The 22,730-nt window shown below is 36.5% G+C and overlaps 1 protein-coding gene across 4 annotated transcripts in view; it reads right to left on the minus strand.

The window, feature by feature from the left end:
- Positions 1-12,420, minus strand: part of LOC114875915 (talin-1) — a 37,606-nt gene extending 25,186 nt beyond the window's left edge. For 3 of the 4 annotated variants that reach the window (XM_029186760.2, XM_029186762.2, XM_029186759.2), the window contains exons 1-2: positions 12,225-12,417; positions 5,162-5,261 (exon numbers count right to left, since the gene is read on the minus strand). The gene's annotated coding sequence lies outside the window, so the exon portion shown is untranslated. Of the gene's footprint in view, positions 1-5,161; positions 5,262-12,224 lie in introns of all 4 variants that reach the window. The other variant, XM_029186763.2, reaches the window with a different exon arrangement.
- Between the last annotated feature and the right edge of the window lie 10,310 nt (positions 12,421-22,730).

The following is a 22,730-nucleotide window of genomic DNA, read 5'->3' on the forward strand; positions in this document are numbered from 1 at the left end:
AATGATTGAATTAAATAAAAAATTTGAATTAACATTGTACTTAAATAAATGAATAATATTTAATCTTTATTCTCAAAAATTTATAGTGATTGTCAAACTTGTTAATATAACTTTGTATCTGTAAGTTCGGGTCACGATTGACCCAGGCTCCGCTGTTCAAGGGTTAAATAAAGAATTTCAAATTTCTTATAAAACAGACATTAATAAATAATAAATATCAACAGATAAAGAATAAAATTTTCCACTAGGAAATTACCAAAATAACCACACATGTTTCATGTGACAGAATGCATTGAACACGTGGACGATTCTTACTCACCGGTCGAGACGCATGTTGCACTTGTTCCTCCGAAGTTTCGTCAGGTCTTGCGGATCTTTGCTACTCGTCGAATTTTCAAAACGAAAACGTCACAAAGCGTCTCGAGGAACTTTCCAAATACTTTTTAGACACTCGTTTCAATTTCGAAAGGTAAAGGAGAGAAAGAGAAGTTTCGAGAAGTTTTTGGATGGAAGGCACAGGAACGGACGGACGAGGTTTTCGTCGAAATTCCGTGAAAAATTCGAGGCAGAGAAAACGGGAAGGGGGATAAAAGTTTCAACGATCCTTAAACTCGAATTAAGGCAACCGGTTCCGTGCGTCAGGCACGAAGCCAAGTAAGCTCGAAATTTTGAAGAGAATTTTCGAATAAAAGATCACAGTTTCGTTAAGGCTCTTTGGAAGGCGAAAAAGAAAGCGTTTCTTATTGTCACCAGTTCGATTTTGGACGGCTATTTAAGGCACGACAGACAATTCCCATCGCGACAGCTTTGCACCCATTGCAAACTAAACGTGACACCAAACAAAATATTTCAACAAAAATAACATTACTCAAAAATAGAAAAAAATATATACTGAACTGACCATATTCACGTTTCAATGAAACTATAAAAACTTCACAGAAGAAATTATTATATTACCTGGAGAGGAATCAAGATTCTACAAAAATTTTCCAATAAAACAAACAAAAATAACTATGAATCTAAAATTCACCCCGGGGTAAGAAAATGAACTGAACGATTGTACTTTTGATACAGAATCAACGTAACTTTGTTTGGTTAAAAATAAAGGAGTATTTGAAGAGAGGAATGGATATAAGAGGATGGAGTATCAGTTGAAAATAGGAATAAGAGAACGGACTTGGTTACTCGTGTGTCGAGGGGATGATGCAAGGACGAGGACTAGGACGAGAACAAGGATGCTACCCCGACGGCTGTCGCCAAAGAAGTGATAGGTCTGCGGCCTTGCGCGCGGTACCCAAACCAAAGTCACCACCGAAGGGTGCACATGCGCCGATGCCGCCGCATAGATCCGACGCTCTGATTGGTCCACCCTTATGGTGGTAGCTTTCCTTTTACCCCTACCAGCCCGAGTAGTATCCTGCAACCCCTCTACGGGATCGTGGCGCACACACACGTGAAAGGAAAACACGTTTGTTGAAATTTCAGTTAATGGTAGTTGTCTATCATTGCCACCTTCCCTTTCCTTTGTTTCTTTTATTGAAAATTAAATTTTCGTTTAAATGGCTGGAAAATTTGCAAATACAATTTAATAATTACTGTTGTCGTGAATTATTTGTAATCGGATGTCTGCTTCCTTTGTTTCTTCTTTTATTAATTAAAACTTAAATCTGGGTTCAAAGGGGTAAAGGTTTAAAAGGATAATTCAATAACAATAATTACCGTGGTTAGTTACTTTTGATTGGATATTCACTTTATCCTCCCGTTTCTTTTGTTCTTTTTGTTTTCTGTTATTGGAAATTAAATTTTAAATAAATATATTTGGAAAAATTCGATGGAAATAAAATTAAAAAAAAAATAAATAAATAACAGTAAACTATCAAGTACCATAGAATTATTTATCTGATGCATCATTCATCCAATTAATCTGTCATCAAATGTAAGCAAGCTTTCTGCCACGAATCGACAGGAAATTTTCATAACAATTTCAGTAATTTTCCTGGGGTCGAATTTAAACAAGCAAGCGCACAAAAGGTTGGACGAAAATCGAGCCCTATCAGATGAAGGGACGCAAAGGGATGGTAATGCGAGTCCGTAGGGGGGTGGTCGCCTACCGAGGGTGGGAGAGTGTCACTCAGGAGCACGACGTGTAAGAGAATGGTCACCATCCCGGGGGGTGAATTGAGATGTACAGGCAATTTATGCAACGGCACTTTCGTTCGGAAGTCAGCAAGCTGACCGTGAATGCTTGCAAAACATCATGGGGATAACAAAGCTTTGCTTGTTTAGCAAGAAACTACGTGATTTTTCTTTTAAAAATATTCAATATTCTATGTGTATTAAGTGCATTTAAAGTGTAGTACAATAATTGAAAAAATTGATTACTTCTTAGTACATTTGTTAAACAAATAAATTTTTCAAAAATCTGCTTACACAGTAAAATTTGGTATGTAAAAATACTTTTGTAAAATATGATGAATGTAGTATTTTCTTTTTATTATTAAAAACATTGTTAATATATTATGGGATTTTCTTTTATTTCTTAAGTTGTTTGGATGAATACCAGTGAAATGTCATGGTACAAGGGATGATTCACCCTTCCAGGGCGAAAAATGAATTAGTTCCAGAGAAGTCGAGAAGATTAAAGCGTGAAGCGGTGTAATACTCTCCGCGAACGACTTTAACACCGCTTTATCTCTTGCTTGCGACAACTTCAAACTATTATAAATTATATAGCAGGTAATATATACTTCTTTCACATAATAATAATACTTCAAAATTCACAAGAAAATGTATATTTTTAAACCGTAATTTTTTAATTAAAACCAATATAAATGAATTATCCCCTCTGATATAAATTTTACCAATTACCAGTTCGAGTTTACTTCCATTAGCAACAATCAAACTCATAAATTCCATTAAAAATAAAAACAGAAGAGAGAGAAATAATTTCATTTCCTGGAACAAGTGACAAAAAATGAAAAGCCACAGAAGGTTATCGAAACGTTTTTAAAACAACCACGAGGTGGTCCGAAACAATTGCCGAGCCCAGGGAGGGTGGATATGGTTGATTCTGTTAGACTGTTAGACGCAGAAGTAAGGGAGATGAAAGGGCGGAAGCAAGGGAACATGCAGGATGGTTTTCTTCAGGGACAAGGCTAAGAACCCCACTGCGAATATCCCTTTTTCTCGGTTTTTGTTCACTCCTTCCGTCTCTCTTATTTTCTCGATTGGACTGTCCCTCTCTTGGAACCATCAAGCCTTATCGTGGTAGCGTCAATCACTCTCTTCGTATACGGTCGAACTTATCGTTCGATTAATCGCACTGACAATGCGCCTGTCGATCCAACTTACCACCCGCCCCAAATCCATATGGTCGACTCCCGATGCAAAATTTTGGTACCGAAAAGTGATGCTCATTTAAGTCCATACTTTGTTGAATTAAGGGAAGCAACCCCCATCGACAAGTACAAAAAAATCAATTGCTTATTTTTTGGTATGAAATATGGGCATTAAATATTGCAAATTCAATAAATGAAATGATAAAACAATTTACAATTTTAAATTCATGAAAACAGAAATGAAATGTGGAGATAAAAGTCTGGAGGTTACGTAAACTCGCAACCCAAACTTCCGGTTGCTGTCAACAGAACCGGAAATGCTCTATGGATCAGACATGGCGCGGTACTTGTTTGTTAGCAGACGACTTTGTACAACATCTCGTATCATCGGCGCCAAAATGTCTGAACCATTGCTATTGGCTGCTTGTTTGACCCCCACCGAGACTCGCGAATTCTGGGTGGTGTCCTCGTATCTCGCGATAAATCAATGTGTCAAATTGTGTACGTGTTAAGATCCGAATTACCAATCCTGTTTATTCGAAAATCAAGTAATAAATAAAACTTCACAGGGATAAAAATATTGAATAGAAAATAATAAAATGAATGCAACTGCAGCTCGACAGATGTGCATCGCATAGACTAACCACAAACCGAAGGATATAAAGATAATTCGAGGAGATAGCAGAGAATCAGTCAGCACAGATCTTCGACTTCTGATGCCATTTACTATGGTTCATTGAAGATCTGCCTGATTTATGGAAAGTACCATGTGGACAGTTTGATGGTATTCGTGTATCGAATGATTAAATGAGAAGATAAGTGCACTGATAAACTTTCTATCAACGTTACTCAAAGAAGTACCAGCTACGTATATTTTATTTCATTCCAGTGATCATGTTTTATTCAAAATAATCCTAAAAGAATTAAAACCTTTTTAATTATCTACATAATTTTGAGAAAAATATAGGTGTAGGTATGCCATTTATACGTGCGTTTATTTTAATTAAAAATTTTAATTAAAACAGATGTTTTTCACTTAAAAATAAATTCCCAAAAATTCCCTAAATCAAGAAGCAATTAAATACTACCTATAAATATACTACCAGATTTCAAATAACATTCTCCCATTTTCGGTCGAAATTTCAATTTCTCCGAAGAATTTAATTTCGCGAAACTGCGCTCGTCGATGATCCTCCCAAATTTCACCCTTCAGCCAGCTGCACCGGTCCGAATTTCGATTTCCCGCGAAAAACTAAATTTATCATATAAAACACCCTGCAGAACCTGCGTGCGCCCTGTCCACGCGAGGGAAAATTCAATTCGCTCGTCGAGAAGGTGCACGTCCCTATCAACCCCTTTCTCAATCGTCGGATGCCTATTCAAATTTTACGAGCCGTATTTGTCGCAATTAAGTATCGCGTTTCCGGGCTTATGGGCCAGAAAGTATTCCATATTGAGCGAGGAGCTGGATGTCTCGTGGAATAAGGATAAATTTCGTGGACCAAACGTGGTTGGATAACGGAGGGGTAAGTTTATGACACCACAGGGGTAGTGGTAGACACTTTCACGATTCGTCTGACTCATAGGCCGACGGGAAGAACGAAGAGAGAACGAGTGGACAGAAGGGCAGTTTTTACGAGGATACTGACGAAAGAGAATCTCCAGCGATTTGCAAATCGAATCCTGTCTTGTAAATAAGTTTCGTGGTCAAGTTTAAATTGTGTTAACAGTTCGCAGGCACTTCTGGATAAAATCCTATCAAAGTTTACCATACAATGTGAAGTGAAGCGCAAGAAATTGTATATAATTAATAGTTTACTTACAGCTTATCGTTGGTTCTTCTGTCTTATGTCGTGGTACTCTTGTTCCTCTGTGTATGTCTGCAGCAACAGTTGCAGCTCGTTCCTCAGGTCCTTCTGAAAACTGCCAAAAGTAACCACATTAGAAGTGTCTTCATATTGTATATAATTATTTCATTAATTAATTTTGAAAAGCACCAAAAGAGCAAATAAACTAAAAACAAAAAAGCTACCTTAAAAATAAAAAATCGACCAGGGAATAAAATAAAGGAAAACAGAGACAAGAGCTTAAAGAAAAGAAAAAAAAAAAGAATAAAGGGAGGAGAGCAAGAGAAGAGACACGAGAAAGAGGAGAGAGAGAAGTTGTAGAGAGCGAAGGGAGGTGGGTGCTGGCGGCGTTATGGCGGGCGCCGGGGGTGGCGCCGCGACGCTTTGGCGCCTTCAACGCCGAGACGCTCCGGTGATGTTGGCTCCATATACCAACACATCGAAACTTTCTACGTCGTTCACCCTCATCTACGATATTCACATACACGTAACTACGTGGTCACGATGAGAGCTCGAGATTCTATTTCTCACATACACACGTGCATACTCGCTTCCTTCCTTCCTTCTGCCCTATCTTCTTTCTCTATATTCCGTAGAACTCGTACCGGGGTCTGGAGAACATCGAGTACAGAATGCTACCCCCACGAAGGTCACCGTCAAGGTACTCCTTGGACCTAGGGGTGTGGCAGACAGACTAACCCTTACGAATTTTTTGCATACTGGACTTAATCGCTCGTGCTTGCATTTGATAGGTGCATCTTTGAACTGAAACGTTGTGCCAGAATGAATTTGATACAATGTTTTATTGTTGGGACGTATTTTTGTTATTGTTAAAAGTGCAACTTCTGTAATACTGTTTATCATGAAATCTTTAATTTTATTTGTAAATATGGAAGGATGTGTTACTGAGACTTAGAGTTTCGAGCGTTGGGTGGTGGATGCTGGGTCAATACTGACCCAGATCTATGAAATGCATGGAAGAATTCTTTGACTAAAATTAGACAGTCAAATTTAATAGAGGACTTTTATATGTTGGGAAAGTAATATCTAAAGGGGTATTATAGAATTTATAAAATGAAAATGGCAAAGAATTTTAAAATTAACTCTATTAAGTCTTGACCACCTAAGGGTTAATTAACCTTTTACCATGTTTGTACGAAATTTTTCATTTCTCTGCAATAAAATTTAGCTGATTTAAAAGGAAAATATTCCAAGAGGTTGCGAATTAACTTTGCCAGCCTAATATTTCCATTATTCCCTCCATTCCCTCTTTTTTCCACAACGAGTACTCACAATCTCGTCTATTTGCAATAATTTACTCCACCCTATTTATTCAGCGATAAACCCGCTTCCAGCAGGACGAGGTGTTATTTATCGTTGGTAGTCCACGATTTCCACGTGTAACGAGAAAGCTTGTAAAACGCCAAGCCAACAATGTGCAGTCGATAGAAAGGTCCTCCTCTTAGAGAGTCGTAAAAAAAAAAAGGAGAGAAGAGAAAGAGACAACTAATAAAATTGGAGCAAACTACTCGTAATGCGTAATCTTATAACGGGCTTGTCGCACACGTAGCGACGTTACCGAAAATCATAACGGGTGTAAATCCGATCAATCAGCACGCGTCTCGTTTCATCGACCCCGAATCACCCCTCTTGGCAAATGTCTTGCGCGTTTCCGCGAAATTTTGCGATTAATGGTCGGCTTCCAACGACGATCAATAGACGATCTCGGCTGCAACTTCATCCGTGGATTCTGCTTTTCGAAACGGGCCTTCAATTTGATCTAGACAAAGATTTTAACCCCTTCGCTTGAGGTATTATATGCGCCCTATATAAGGATACTTAACCCTGGATAATTTTAAACTCGAGATAAATAAATAAGGGATGGAAGGATTAATATACTTGTGAAATCTATGAAAAATTAATTAAACACTATAAATATAATTAGATACGATATTACGAACTGAGGAGTCAGTTTCAGTGAGAATGGTATAAATTTATGAAAATATGAAAAAATCAGGACGACTAAAATATGGTTTTCACGTATAATTGAAACATCAGCTGAAACGCTTCCATCCTGATCTCATCCGCGGTAAAATCGTCTAATAAGTTGAGCAAACACAGAATCATTGTTATTTTTATGTGCAGCACAGGGCCGTCCATTGAATCAATGACACGAGGTTGGAAGGTACTCGGGCTGAATGTACGGATAATCCATTAGATGCGTTGTAACCTAAAACTGCGCAAACAAGGGTGATCTTGGATTAAATGTGACGGTCGGATGGACCGTGGGGATGAACAGGCTGCGAAGAAAATTGAGATAAGACGAATGGAACAGGTGAGCAACTATTGAAACGTATAAATGTTGCTAACCATAAGAAACAATTTCGATAATCAAATAATTATAACAATTTGCTAAATCCACCATTCTTTGTTTTCTAATTACGTTTTCTGCGCTCAAGAATTTAATGAGAGAAAAATACGAGACTAAATAAATGGATACAATGCGAGGAGTGATAATAAAGCAAATATAGAGTTTAAATGAATACTGTGATGAATTGAATATGATGAATTAAAAGAATTTTCATTATTCAAAATGATAAATGTGTCTATTTTACAATAATTGTGAAAATCTGCTGTTTCAATATCATCATATATTGAATAATAGAAATTTATTTAAATCTCAGCCTACGAATTTCGATCACTGTTTCTGTCACATAAAAATGAAGGCTTATAACTTTTATGAAGAAGGGCCCAGGGCAATTTGTCCAGCAGAAATGGAAAAAATCGACGGCAAACATGAAATATCAGACGACTACCAGTGTACGAAATAAAAGCGAAACGAAAATAAATTGACAAGGAGATTGAAATATTATAATTCAATATCCGTTTTCGCGCCACGTGGGTTACTGGTACTCTACAGTATTTAAAGAGTATAGACGCTGTTATAAGGAATACAGAATGTTGTTCAATGCACAGGATAACAGTATGCTTCGTCGGTTTTTCTGCTACATTACGTGGACCTGGAAGAATCTTATTTAAAAGCTGACGATTGTTCCATTAAATTGCCTTCTGAGTAAGCTGTATATCGTTACTAAAGATGCTACTACGATAAAAGTAATACTCTTGGTAATTATGAAAAGTATTAACCCTTGAATACAGGATTCTCTCCATGGTCCGCCGTCCGATGGTTAAGCTGTGAAGTTTGAATTATGAAAATAAAAATAAATTCAACTATGAATTTCGAGAAATAAGTTCTTTATCCACGAGTTTATTCCGTTAGCTATTCTTTTTGCGGAAATGATGTCACCTCTTTACATAACTTTACTCGTCACTTTTTTTCCGCCGATTATTACTGGCTCTGTTCGAAAATAGCTCGCTCTTAGAAATCGAGTAACTGAAAAGCGCTGTTCTCATAAGATCGAATGAACTGACTGTAAATAAATCTATTGATACAAAAGTATTAAATTATTTCAGCTTTATATTAAACATATTTTGTATGTAACTGGTTTCGGATGTTCAGTCTGTTTCAGTATCATTCACTCCAATCATCAAAATAATCCCATAACGAAGTCGTTTGTTTCCTTGAAGAAAAACGTAGCCGCAGAAAGGAAAACAAATCTGATGTGGAGAAGATAGAAGCAAATGACCATGAAATTGTATGATTATTCGAAATTGCTTCTGACCTTTCACGTAAAAAGCAGGGAAATATTTCACGACATATGTTGAAAGTCCCTCTCCTTTTCAAATTATAAAAACATGCAACTCAATCTTTATCGATATTTACAATTTTTATTTTCAAAGTAGCCAATTTTTAAATTGTACAACAATTTGATACAGCAATATTATATTTATAATAAATAGAAGAAAAAGGGATTGCAAGTGTTTAGCAATCAAATTATAGGTACATTCACGATTCTCATCTTTCCCCTTAGACATCACAGGGAAAACTGCCAATGTAGGGGAGAGATTCCCATATATGTATATGGGGTTCGACCCTATAAGAATTTGAACTGATATTTATTTATTATTCATACTAAATTTTATAACATTTAACAATTGAAATTCATATTTTTCTTTCTAAATTACTTTTGATATTAATATCTTCAAAATTAAGATTCTGAGAAGTCCTGCTTCCCCTGAACGTGTAAGGAATGTAAAAATAAAACAATATAATATAATGTAACAAGAACGCTGATAAAAATAACGTGATGTTACGAGGAACGAGATAACTGAGATAACACCGGTAAAACAAATCAAGAATACTTGAATGCAAAACGCTCTGCGAAACTTTTAGTACCACTAAACTTCTCATTGCTTTGAATTAATTGAAGATACATTTTTGAAAATTTTCAGTTCAATTGATATGAACTGAATTGATTTTGTCATATTTATTTGATTTGTACATGTGATATGAATTTTTTTATTTGTTATACACGATATTGCAGTCGATTGTTCATTCATTTTTTTCTTTTCAATTAAATATTTCAAATCAATTGCACGTGAATTGTTCTGATGAAAGTTCAATATCATTTTCTTAACCTGCTTGTTAATAACGAGGACACTAACTAATGAAATGATCAGTAACAGAGCTGTTATGTAATTCACGAATGCATTGACCCTGTAGAACTGTAGACTCTAAAACAGTGTCATGTTTCAACATTTTACTCCCAACGCTATTTTAATTAACAGCTATAAAATGGAATGCGTTTAATCATTTGCACTTGAAATAACAAAAATTCAATTTTTGTTATCAAATTAAGAAAAATTTATTTCCAACTGGTTTTAATATCAGTAAATTCCAGAAGAAATTCATATAGTTTAGTTAAATATTGTATAAAATTATATTTCAATGAATACAGAAAAATTAAATTGATCAATGATACAAGATAAAGCAAATGAATAGTCAATTAGGATAATCAGGTTACCATAATTGCTCGCATGGATAATTCTTAATTTATGAATGATACCACGCAAATCTCAATGACAGTACATATTCAAGAATCGATAAACAGTATTAATGATAAAATTAAATCATTTCATCGAATTAAACTTAAAATTCCTGCGATTAAACTTCTGTTTACAACTGAAGTTAATTAAAGCTCTGTTTACGAGAAACGCGAGAAAGGATCATCAGTGACCCACAAACACGAAACGTGTTAAACATGCTTAAAAACGAGCGGTGCTAAAAATGTAGATAACTATTACGATGCAAACGAACAAGCAATTTATTTCAATTACTTGATATCTGGAGCAAAAAATCTTCGTTTAAAACGTACTATGGGATAATTCGATGCTTTCTTCCGCTTCCGCTACCTCTTTTTATACGCGCCGATTGGAAAATAAAGATCGTCACTTCGGATAAATTCAATGAAGCCTTAAAGCCGGCTTCTCAACAGACTCCAAGTGGATCACGGTAATTAAATTGTGAGTCTGGCTCAATTCCACGGAAATAAATCTGCAGCCGAGCATCGGTCACGCACCACGCGAATTAAGAACTCGAAATCCGCGGCTACTTCACAAACAATTCATGGAAAAACTTTAAAATCGTCTAACAAACCCCTATTTTTATTTTGTTTCCCTGTATCCCTAATAAAAGAAGACTATTTAATAATTTCATTAATACTCCTAATACAAAACAGCTATTTCTTCTTTGAAATCCACAATAAATAAATCAATGTATAGCTCAGTATTTTCCATCGCAGAACATTCAATTTTTAATGGTTTATATCCTGAAATGATATTAAGATTTTGTATTCTTAGGAATATGCAAAAATTTTTATTTTTGAACACCCGGTATATAAAGGAAATGCATCAAGAATTGCATCTTATAATTTTCCATCATCTACAGGGTGTTCCAAAAAAAAGGACAGGCAAGAAATTATAAATTTTTCAAATAAATAAACAATTTCTTTACTATTTCAATATGCATCTGTATACTTAGAGTATATTGTAAAAATAATAATAATAATAATAATGCGAAATGTCCACAGACCAGTCAAACAAATTTTTTAAATGATGGAAAATTAATTAATTTAATCATCAAACTTGAATAACTATCAAAGTCTAATAAGTCACTAGCTTCGTATAAAAAATCACTATAAACCAACCCAGATATCAATTAAAAAACTGGATTAAATTGATCACTGCTGTACGATACATTAAACTTTTAATAACACTATTAAAAGAACATAAAGCATATGTTTTTCTAAATAACGTTCCAAAAAGAAATTCATTAGCAACAATTAAAGCACAGTACTGAGAACGAAATTCCCTATAATATACCAAGAAATGAGCACGATGAAACAGAAAATAAACAACGAATCCAGATTAACGAAACACAAGAAAGAAAACCATATCGAGTGATGAAACAAAAACTGTTGTAAATTTTGTTTAATTCCCATATGAAGTTAACCAAACGCAGAAACTTAATAAAGTCTCGTGCACCACGGTGGTAGCAGATGGGTTTCCCTATTTAACCTCTTACAGCCTGCCTATTGATTTTCTCCGGTCCTATTGTTTTGGCACGTCGCGCATTTAACGAAACGCAAGAGAAACGAGAGACGAGAGGAGCACACTATCAGGAGAGACAGAGATAGAGCACACGAGAACGTGCAAACAAACGGAAAATTTATGATAACTGATCAGAGAAACGTGAAACGAACGAGACGAAAAGTTGATGCACAGAAGCACGAACTGTCAATCGTCGACGATGTTGTGAATCATCTCTATTTCGGGAGACACCCGTTGGGTGGTCCTAACCCCCTCGTTTTTGAGGTTAGCTCGCTCGTAATCCGCACCGACTCTCGGACATATATGGTCATACACACCCCGCACATAACCAGCAAGATTAAATAATTGATAAAATAATCGAATAGATGAGCTTTATCAAGAAGAAAACGGACAGGAACGATTGGAAAGGTCTAAACGAGGGCAGCACGCCCATCTGTCGGATATCGTGGAAAAATCAATAGAACCGCCGACACCATCGCCAACCGGCACTACAAGAGATATTATCTGATTGTGGTTTCGTTCTACTCACCTTGAAAAATATCCATAGATAGAAAAGGAGTCCTGTTTCGTTGCACAAAATCAATTTGTCACTTCGGCCACAACCACACGTCCGACAACACTCTTCCGACTCCGACGTTTCAGTTTCGAGCGTTCCTCTCGTTCAAGGTCAGTGACGGCGCGCGCCGCAAAAGTTGAGGCGCCTTGAGTTCCCTTCTCTGCTGTAATCAACAAATTTTTGCGTTATTTCTTATTTAACTTCTTTTCAATTATTTTTATTATAATATTTAATATTCTATTGATACACAGTGAAAGAATTAATGCAAGGTTATAGCCTTTATTCTGAGTTTAAAGAATTTTTATATTTAGTGCTTGCAATTTTAATTTAAATGGAAGTTTGTCATGCTTTTTGTAAAAATCTATATAAGTTGTTACTAGTTAAATATTTTTGTTTCAAATAGTTTATAATATTCATCAGTAATTACAAATCCATTTACATTAGATAACTATACCTCCTTGTATCATGTCTGAGTGCTTTCATCACTGACTTTTGTCGAGATAAAGAATAATTATGTATCTTAATTTATTTCCCACTATTTATTCATTCATCCTTTCAAATTTATTTTCAATTTAAAAATACATACACATTTACCTCCAATTGTTTTAGTATTAAAAACGTACAGCACATTATTATTTAGTGATTAATCTTTTAATTTTGAAATCCATTAGCAATAATCGATAATAGTCTCAGGAGCTCGTTTCGCTACCTACTTCCCTGCCTTCATGCAAATAACTAATCCAAATAAACAGACTTTCCTCTAAAAATAAGAAGATCCCAGTCAGCGGGCGACAAAAAACATAAAGGAGGACCTTTATGTGTCCCGCTTCCCAAATTGTTCGAAATTTAACAATCCAAAGCAACCAATTTAAAACGTACTCCTTGTAGTAGTTGAAAATTATTGAGATTTTCAAAACTGAACGGGGATAAGGTAAGATTGCATTTGGGTTTGAGAAGTTCTCCGAAAGCATCGAAATACTTGGAGCGACGTGCATGGAATCGAGACCGCACCAAATTTGGTCATGCCAGTCTCCATTCAGAACCGTGTGTTTCATAGTACGCAATGATGTAAGTAATTCTACGGTACGCTCGATGATGTGAGATTAAAAATTCGCCAGAGATGTTCGAAAACGGAAACGGAAACGGAACACCGTATTGGTTCTTTTCCGTTTTTAGTTCGTTTTTGAGCCGGAGATTGAGTAATACGATGGCCGCGAAATCTATGAATATTATTCTGTGAAGAGTGTGAACACATCGATGACATCACGTTTTTTGTTGTTGCGTTATTCATGATTTACATCGTTTATAGCATCTTCGTTTTTAAGCGATGACTTTCGTTATACTTTAACGTCGAATTATAGAATGTTTGCCTCAAGCGAAGTTAACTTAAATATATAATCTTCCTTCAAATATGCCTTTAAATAATCAATATAAAGTCTCAATAATTCAAGATCATACACCTTCAAGAACTAATAATATCCTGAATTAATTCACAGTCGCGCTAATCCCAATTGTCTCCATTAAATACAATTCTTGAGATGCAGTTATCATCACACGTTTCAGTTGCACTCGAGGAAGATAAATGATTATGCGTCATTTTAAATCCACATTTAAGCTTCTGAAAGCGCCACTTCTCAAGCACTTGCCTTCATGATTTCTTCATAACTTGTACTTTCTCCACACAACTTCTTAAAAATACTGTCTCCATCTAAGGGGGTCAAGTAATTATATAATGTTACGATGAAATTCAACAGTGAGTTATACGGAAAAGTGTAACACGCGTCGCCCTTCCGGTATTTATCATCGTTCACAGGAAGCGGTCGTAAATTTCCTTGTAACAAGGATGTGAATAGCGAATGAGACGATTAGAGAAAATGTTTTGGTTTATAATTAAAATATTAAACAGTTAATGGAGATCACCTGCGGAAACGGACAAGTTTGCGAAACAATCAATGGTATTACAGGATATAGTTTGCGCGTTCCTGAAATTCCTAACGCGTCGGAGGTAGAAAAAAAAGGCGTCGTCGATCGTTCATAACAGACGTGGGTGTTTTTCCTACGTTGTCACCGAACAGAATGCACCTGTGCATAAACCGCGAAGCGTGGGCGATGCTCGATATACCGAATGAACGATACGTGGGCACGACCTGCATTTCAACGTGACGAGGACAAACCGGCATTTGCTTATGTGACTTTTAAAAACCGTAGGGAAAGTTCAATAGCATTAGCTGGTTCGATGTATGTTTGAAAATTCTTGAATTAAAATGCTATCATGTAGAACTTTGAGTACTATATATGTCATTCATATTTGGTGACTGGAGTGTCATCTATTTCAATGAAAATTATTTTAAAAGTCATATTAATTGATTTAAAAAGCGGTTTCGGAAAGGAGGCCAAACAAGTATCGATTCAAAAGTGGACAGGACGAGATAAATCTCGCGCTTCTAGCGTCAAAGGGAAGAGTTCCGGTTGGACGGTTGCCAGAACTGTGGTTGCAATTCAATTTTCATTCATTTCGGCTTTTTTACCGTAAGAGGAAAAAGCTTTCCCTCCAGCGGGAAATGTCAGCTCTGTCCTGCCTTATCATTCGTTTCCTTTGGGAACTTCAAGATGGAGCGAGCATTGCATTTGTTACACTGATAACACTGTATTTTTCATTAAAATATTCTTTTAATGCAAAATAAAACAGTGGATTACATCAAGAGAACATTTTTATGCTAATGTTGCACAAATTCTTTAAAATTCATATTTTAATCAATGAATTTATCATTGAATTAAAAGTTGAATTGAATTTTTGGAGACCATTTGAGTAAATAAAGTAGAAAGGGTAATCAAGTAGGATCATTAAAGAATTTTTGAAGCAAGACAACAAATATTGTTAATTGCTTCTTATCAGTAAAATCGTGAAATTAGTCAAATTGAACATCCTATCAAGATGAACCTCTCCAGATGACTGGTCGATTCACGAATGAATCAGTTGATCATTTGTCAGCCGATCTCCCAACAACTCATTTTCGGAGCAAACGCAGAGATACTGCCATTGCTCCACCCCTTGAACGGCAATAAATATAGAAGCAACCCCCTGATGAAGAACCTCCTTCCAACAATTTCCCTTCTTTCTTCCCAGACAACTTTATCGCCCCCTTTGTCCTATTCGTTGTTCACGAATCCAGCTCCTGCATCCTAGAAAGTTTCACCATTACATACATCTCGGAGAAATTTTATCGACTACCGAATCAGATTGATATCTCTCGAGGTGGATACGTGGAGGTCGTAAGAATGAGTCAACCATTCGAAACGTTTGCTTATCACGGTTGCGTTTTAACCTTGTCTCTTCTGTATTCGGGCATAAAATGGTGGAATTTCTTTAAATCGACGATGAAACTACCAGGGCCAGCCTTGAGATTTCGGGGGACCGAGGCGAGCTCCGAAAAGAGGCCCCTTCACATATATGACATAAAGAAAGTACCTCAAATAAAATTTATAAAATTAACATTAAAGCTAGTATAACTAATTTAGATTTGCATTTACATCGATTATTGTTCAAGTAAACATTCTTAGACGCAAAATCGTCTTATAGGGACCCTGGACCTAGGGGTCCCTAGACGGCCGCCTAGTTTTCCTAGGCCCAAGGCTGAACCTGGAAACTACCGTAAATTGGTGTAACTAGAATTTTTGTTCTGGAGTGGGCCTGACCCTTTAGAAATTTTGCAATTTTGCTATCACTCCACCACTTTCTAACACAAATTAAATTTCCACTAATTTATATAAACGAAGCCAGTAAACTCCATCCAGGAATACTTTGGAATTAATCTCTTAGATCGATACGTGCTGGACCTCATTCCAGGAGCAGAGTCCTTTCCACGCTATCAGAAGGATTCTATTGTTTGCAAGCAAGAGAAGCAATCTTAGAAGAGAAGGATGCAGCTAGATACGGAGAATTCGAAGGCATCCTGAGAAGGAAAAGAGATTTTATGGGGATCTTCGGGAGTCTGGAATCGGGGGTCGCTCCGGCGTTGGTCATAAAAAAAACTAGGCGCCCGCTCCGGGATAGGATGTGTTTTGCCAAAAGCTGGGAAGCGTCGCGACGGCGCCAGGGGGTCTGGAGCCAATGTCCCGGGCTCTCCCAGTTCCTGTCAATTCCAACTGACTTCCATTCCCCGGGATACGTACCGAAAGCACACGACCAATCCACCCTTTGCCTGCTAACTCTTTCATTGTCATTGTCTGGCGTTATGGTTATCATCGCAAAGATAATTCTAATTATTTGTCTTTGGGGCAATTCTCTTGGGAAAATTAGATTGAGATATCTCGTCTAATTTGTTTTTACCTCCATTCTATTGATTTTTATTATGAGATCATTTTAAATTATTATTATTATATTCTATACAATTCCAATACGGAAAACCATAAAATACAACAAAGGAAGAATAAAGCAATAAGATATTAAAATTATTAAAATGGTCTGCTATTAAAAGCTCGAAAATCTCATATCATAAATCATACCCTCTCTTAGGGAGGATAGAATTCGAAGAAGATCGTTCTATGCATTAATTCTTCGCGAATTTACGATTCACCGTTGAATGCTTAGACATGGGTGAGTTTTTATGGTGATTTCGATAGCCGCACACGCTTCACTCTTGCTCTCAGTGCACCATCCCCCATTTATACGATCGTGAATTTGTCAAATCATCCTCGACTGCACTCGCAAGGGCTCGTCCTATTGTACTCTTTCAGGGGCTCGTGATGTATATACATTCCCTTTCTTTCGACGATGAGAGAATCGTAAACTAAATGACGTAGAAACATCTAAATACGAATGAATTTTGTTGCCCGAATATTATCGGTTGTTCAATTTTAATATTATAGCAGTTTCTCCAATTTATAATTTTATCACACCCTCCTGCTTTTATTTCTAGATAAAACAATAAAAAAACAAATAAAACAATACGAATGGATCCTTTCCAAGAAAGCTTTTTCCCTAGAAAGATTTGTTCTCCATCTTGTATAACGCCAAGTTGTATCCCATTTGAATATCACGAATAATAGTGGTTGGGAAAGATCGAAACCTTTCAGAAAAATGAATTTATTCCCGGATTTATGTCCACAACTTGCAGTCATCCTGATCATAAATCATCTGAATCTAGAATAGAGATGAATCCATAGAGGAGAACACGAAGGACATCCCTTCGCACGACTTTGCCAACTTTTCCCTCGACCACGTATTACATTATTCCTCTTTCTACTCTTGCCAACATTTAATCCTTTCGTGTTGTTGAATGTCACAGGAATCTTTGTGTCAACAGAAAGAATTACGGCTTATAAATAAATAAGGATTGTTTCACTGTTTCTTATTCAACCTAAGTTCATATGAAACCAATGAACTGTATTTGAAATATAATCCCATAGATTGCCACGTGTTGATTAAACGAATACAATTTTCCATTCAACGATTAGCCCATGGACTTCCGGCGGATGCATCCAGCGAAAGTCTCCCGTTACTTTCGCCTACAAATGGCAAGTTTCCGGAAAAAGCCCGTCCGAACGTCACGTGCGTTTCGCTGACAAATGGCACGTCGTGATTCGTCCAAGCGGATGTGACGACGTATCACCGGCTTCGCTCCCTAGTCTGCGGAATAACTGTTTCTTCCCTTCGCGAATTCGTTCTCCCTTTTGGTGTACGGTCGTCGTTTACGCACCACCGACTTTTCAGATTCCGTAGAATCATCGTTCCCTGTACCCTCGACTCGGTAGCATAAAAATTGCCAGCCGGAACCGGATACCGGAAGCCCGCCGGGGCACCCCCATGAGCTACGTAAAACTGGAGAACCGTGAAGATTCTCTCCCTCGAGTTTTCATGGGGACGAAGAAAAATCACGTCGATAGGTAATTAATTCGAATCTTTTTCCTTCGTGGACGACATGAATATTTCACTTCTTTGATACCTAATCAATCTTCTCTAATTCAAAGTTTCATTAGATGATTGTTAATTTCCCCTCTGTGTAAAAGGGTGCAAACACACCCAGGTTAATAAAACTTTTTTAATTTGTAATTTTTGGATTTGTAATTATAATAGGTAATAAATAAAATATTTGAAAATTCGTAACCTAATTTAAATCTCCTAGTTTATTATTTCTCTCACCATTGTCTCGACCTATCGCGAGGATGTCGCTAGAAACGATACACGAAATAGAACCCCTGGGGTTAATTAAATCAGCGAGAATTGTCGAGTCGTTTCTTTGCGCCCCATTAAAATTATAAACTTGAATTGGCGCACGTGTCTCTCGTAATTTGGCTTGTTAAATTAACACCCTTGTGTGATGCAAAGTGTCAAACGTTTTATCGCGACGAATTCCCCTAGTGACCCATTGATTCTTTGAGGAGAACTTAAAATGATCAAATATTTTATAGAAATAATTAAACAAATTGTATGAAAGGAAGTAAAGAAATAATATGAAACGTATATTTCGAATAAAACACGGGTTAACAAGCCTCCAGAGGCAATGGGGAGAAAGAAGTTCTCCACGTATCGAGGGTGTTAACTACCGTAGACGGGGTACTTAACTACCCCCAGCATTTAAATCGCATCGAACATTTGGCCTCACGGTGCATTAGCTCTGGTAGAATGATCATGGATATACGACCGAAGGGATGCATCGTACCGGGTGTGGACTTAAGTAATGAACGCGTTCACGGGGTGCGAATATTAAATTACAACTGATCGCGTACAGTGCACCATAATGCAACGAGCATGCATGGTTTCATATAGATAATTCACCAATGCAAACTTTGTGCTAACATTTTATATTTTTCAATAGCGACAAACAATTTTTTAAATTTCATTTTAAACAAATTTGTTAATTTTGTAATGTTTTTATTATACAGTGGGTGATCAAATTGTTAGAGCCATGGTATGAAAAATGGGTTTTTCGTGTTTGAGTAAATAATAATATTTAATAATAAATATTTCCACAAATTTTCTATGGGGTTGAGGTCCGAAGAATATCTATGCCAGTCAGGAATTTTCACTTTTTTCAACTGTGTATCATAATTTTACAAGTATCAATACATCATAAAAAAATAACAAAAACTCCGTTTAACTCGGTTTTCATTTAAGAATTAATGATATTTATGTAAAATCATCAATTTATTCGAGTGGCACTAATAATTTGATCACCCACTGTAGAAATAGCAGTTCACTGTCCACAAAAAAGGAATTCAAATGTTCTTCAAGAATAAGACCCAACGATATATCTTTTCACATCCATTAAATCTACCACGATAGTTCAAATATTCGACAGACGAAAGGTATACGAATGACGGAAATTCAATCACGCCATTTCCTCGCATTTTCACGAGTTCCGCGTCCAATTTGTACGATATATAGCCGGCTCGTGGTGACGCGCTACCCTCGCTCGTTCCTGCACCCCATAAATATCCAGAAACCACATAAACTGACCATTCTGAGTGCCCTGCGTCCATCTACGAGCGGCGAAATTCTCGTGGAAGCCCCCCATAGAGAGAATCGGTTGTTCACGAGAGACAAAGGTTACTTACCCTTGCGGCGAACTGTACAGGATACGCCCTATAAGGGTTGCTCTGCCAGTGTACACAAACCACCCTTGATACAGCTAAATAAAGAGGACTCTCCTCGACAGATTACTGCTTAAGTGCCTCGATACTCTTCTCTTAAGTGATCGATTCTCCTTTCTTTTCATTTTTTTCATTTCCGACGACATGGAACTCGTTCATCCATCTGAAACAGAATATCAATAATCTGTTATGATTGAATTGTGAAATGGTATCGTGTTTCCATTTGAGGTGTATTGAGATTTTTAAGTTATCGTTGATGCCAGGACAGCCCTAGGGGTTTTGCCACCTTACCCCCTCGCCCCTAAAATTTTTAGTCGGGTTAATATCACAAAACAATACAATTATTTTTTTTTACCACTAGTTAACGATCACAAGCGTTATGCAAAGGAGAAAACCCCTCTCTGTGACGAGAAACAATTAATAATAATTAAAATCGAATTCACTGTCGAGACACCCCTGTAAGCCGAGCAAAAACATCGTTGATCTATGCTCCTCGCGAAAGATTATAAATGTCATCATTCGTGGTGCTCCTTTTTCAGTAATAAATTCTTATTGTTCCTTGCTCGGTGGAGCTTGACGAGCAGAATGCCATCTAACTTCCTGTTCCGAGGGAGGACAACTTTTTGTCTTTGCTATACAAACGTTTTTTCCTTTGAGGGATGGAGAAAACTTACAATGTCATCATCAATTTTTTATTTTAGATAAAATCATTTAAATTGTTTATAGAAAAGAAAAAGATTTTTAGACTGCTCTCTTCTACATCCCTCTAATTGTACTACTGTGTCATTTTTATTCATCAAAATTACTCGACAAATTTGTTAATTTAACAAATCGTGGGTTAATCGTCAATACCCAGCTAAACCAAGTGGTATATGAATAAAATCTTGGGGGATGTTCATAGGGGTTGATCCTGACCCAAGAAGACCCGATAACACGATCCTGACAAAATGCAGTAGAACCCCCTCGAATATGACTTTCAATCGGGTCACCCCAAAAGTGCGGCGAACTTTTAATCAATCGTATCGATGTACCCATTTCAGCGATTCGATCAACCAAATCGCTCGTAGAATTACATCCCCGTCGATCCTAAATCATTCTCCTCTATGAGACCCGTTACATAAATCCTGTTCAACGGGTATTGGTCCACATTTACACTCTGCTTTCGTTGTACATATTTATATGAATCTATTAGAAGATAACCGCCCCTATTCTCGTCATTGGCGTAAAAAGAGAGGGGCCAAGACCCCCGAAAATATGGTCAAAGATTCTTAAATTTCAGAATTTTCAAAAGTTTCAACATTTCTGAAATTTCAGAATTCCAAAATTTCAAGTTTCTAAAATATTAAGATAGAATTAACAAAATTTAACACCTAACACTGTTAACAAAGTCAAGGGATCAGATCCACCCCAGATAAAAGTCTTAGTTACGCCAATGACCCTTGCAGATGTACACGCACGATTGAATATAATATTTCGATTTGTCATAGTCCTGCAAGTCGCACTATCGATGATTGGACACGCAAAAGTGAGTCTCTGATTTATTGGAATGAGTTTTTGTAAACAGAAAGAGAAGAAGAAAAATGAAATTTAAATGAGCTTTACTGATACAATTGAAATTTTAGTAATATTTTTATCTATGGTAATGTATTGTTTAATACACTTTACCTAATTGATTTTATATGAGCACAAAAAATAGAGTGGACTTGTTAAGAATATTTTTTGATTAACCAATTTAATAGTGTATTCAATATAAATTAATATTTCTCCTCCTGATTGGGATTCTTTAATCATTTTTACGATTCTCCCTTTCTTTCTTCTTTCAGATTTTACCATGCTAACAGAGGTTCTATGCCATTATATCACAGCAAGGGTAACTTTTGCTTACACAGTAAAGTGGTGTTAATTTTTTCTCTAAATTGTTATTCCAAGGTGAACTGTTTTTTTAACTTTCACCCTTCCGATTCATATCCACTTTGTTACGAAAATAATCTTACGCTTCGAAAACATGGAAGTTTTTTCAAGAAAATATCATAAAATTTATTTTATATTATTATCATTTTTTAAATTTTACCTAGATTCTTGCAAAATACAATATTATGTATATTATTTTCTTAGCTTGTTTCAATTAAAATGCAATCAATTTGAATGAAAATATAGAAAAAAATGTTCTTTGTTGGTTTAAAAAGAGATTTATATTAAAATAGTTCAGAATTTTTGTTGCAAAATAGCGTCCAATTATAGAAGATCCTTTGAGAAACGAAGTTTACTGAATATTTGTAGATGAAAAATGATAATAACCATACTGGCGGTCATTTTCGCGAAACCTCTCCATTAATTTGCGAAAACATCGAATCGTCCCCGACAATTTTAATAACTCACGGTCGTAGGATAACGTTGGCGCAGTTCTGCGTCGGCCATAAAACACTTTACAACTTTGCCGATAAAAAAGTTTGAACAATTCAACCCCTGGGATCAATACCAGGCGGGTTTTGATTGGTTCGCACGCCGCCAATCAAGGCTGTTTGCTGCAATAAGGGTTGAATTCTACGGATTCTGCGCTACTAGACAAACGCTCTTATTGGTCGGGTGTTCGCCAAAGGGGTTGGTACATCCTGTTAGGGGTGAAACGTTCTGAGAAATGGACGACCTGACTAAAATACGCCGAATTTCCAATTTTTATTTTACCCCACCCCCTATTGCGTTTCCTTGGACGTATAATGTTTACTGCCAACGATGTTATTTTGCAATCGGAAAACCTTGGAAATTTTATTTCGGTTCATTTCAGAATTCCAATTTCGACGAGAAAAATGGAAGCCCTATTCTAACACGTTGATTGTCAAGGGCGCTAATAGTGACCTAATCGTGAATTTAATATAATATTATATT

This window comes from Osmia bicornis, chromosome 14, assembly GCF_907164935.1.
Source record: "Osmia bicornis bicornis chromosome 14, iOsmBic2.1, whole genome shotgun sequence".
NCBI lineage: Eukaryota > Metazoa > Arthropoda > Insecta > Hymenoptera > Megachilidae > Osmia > Osmia bicornis.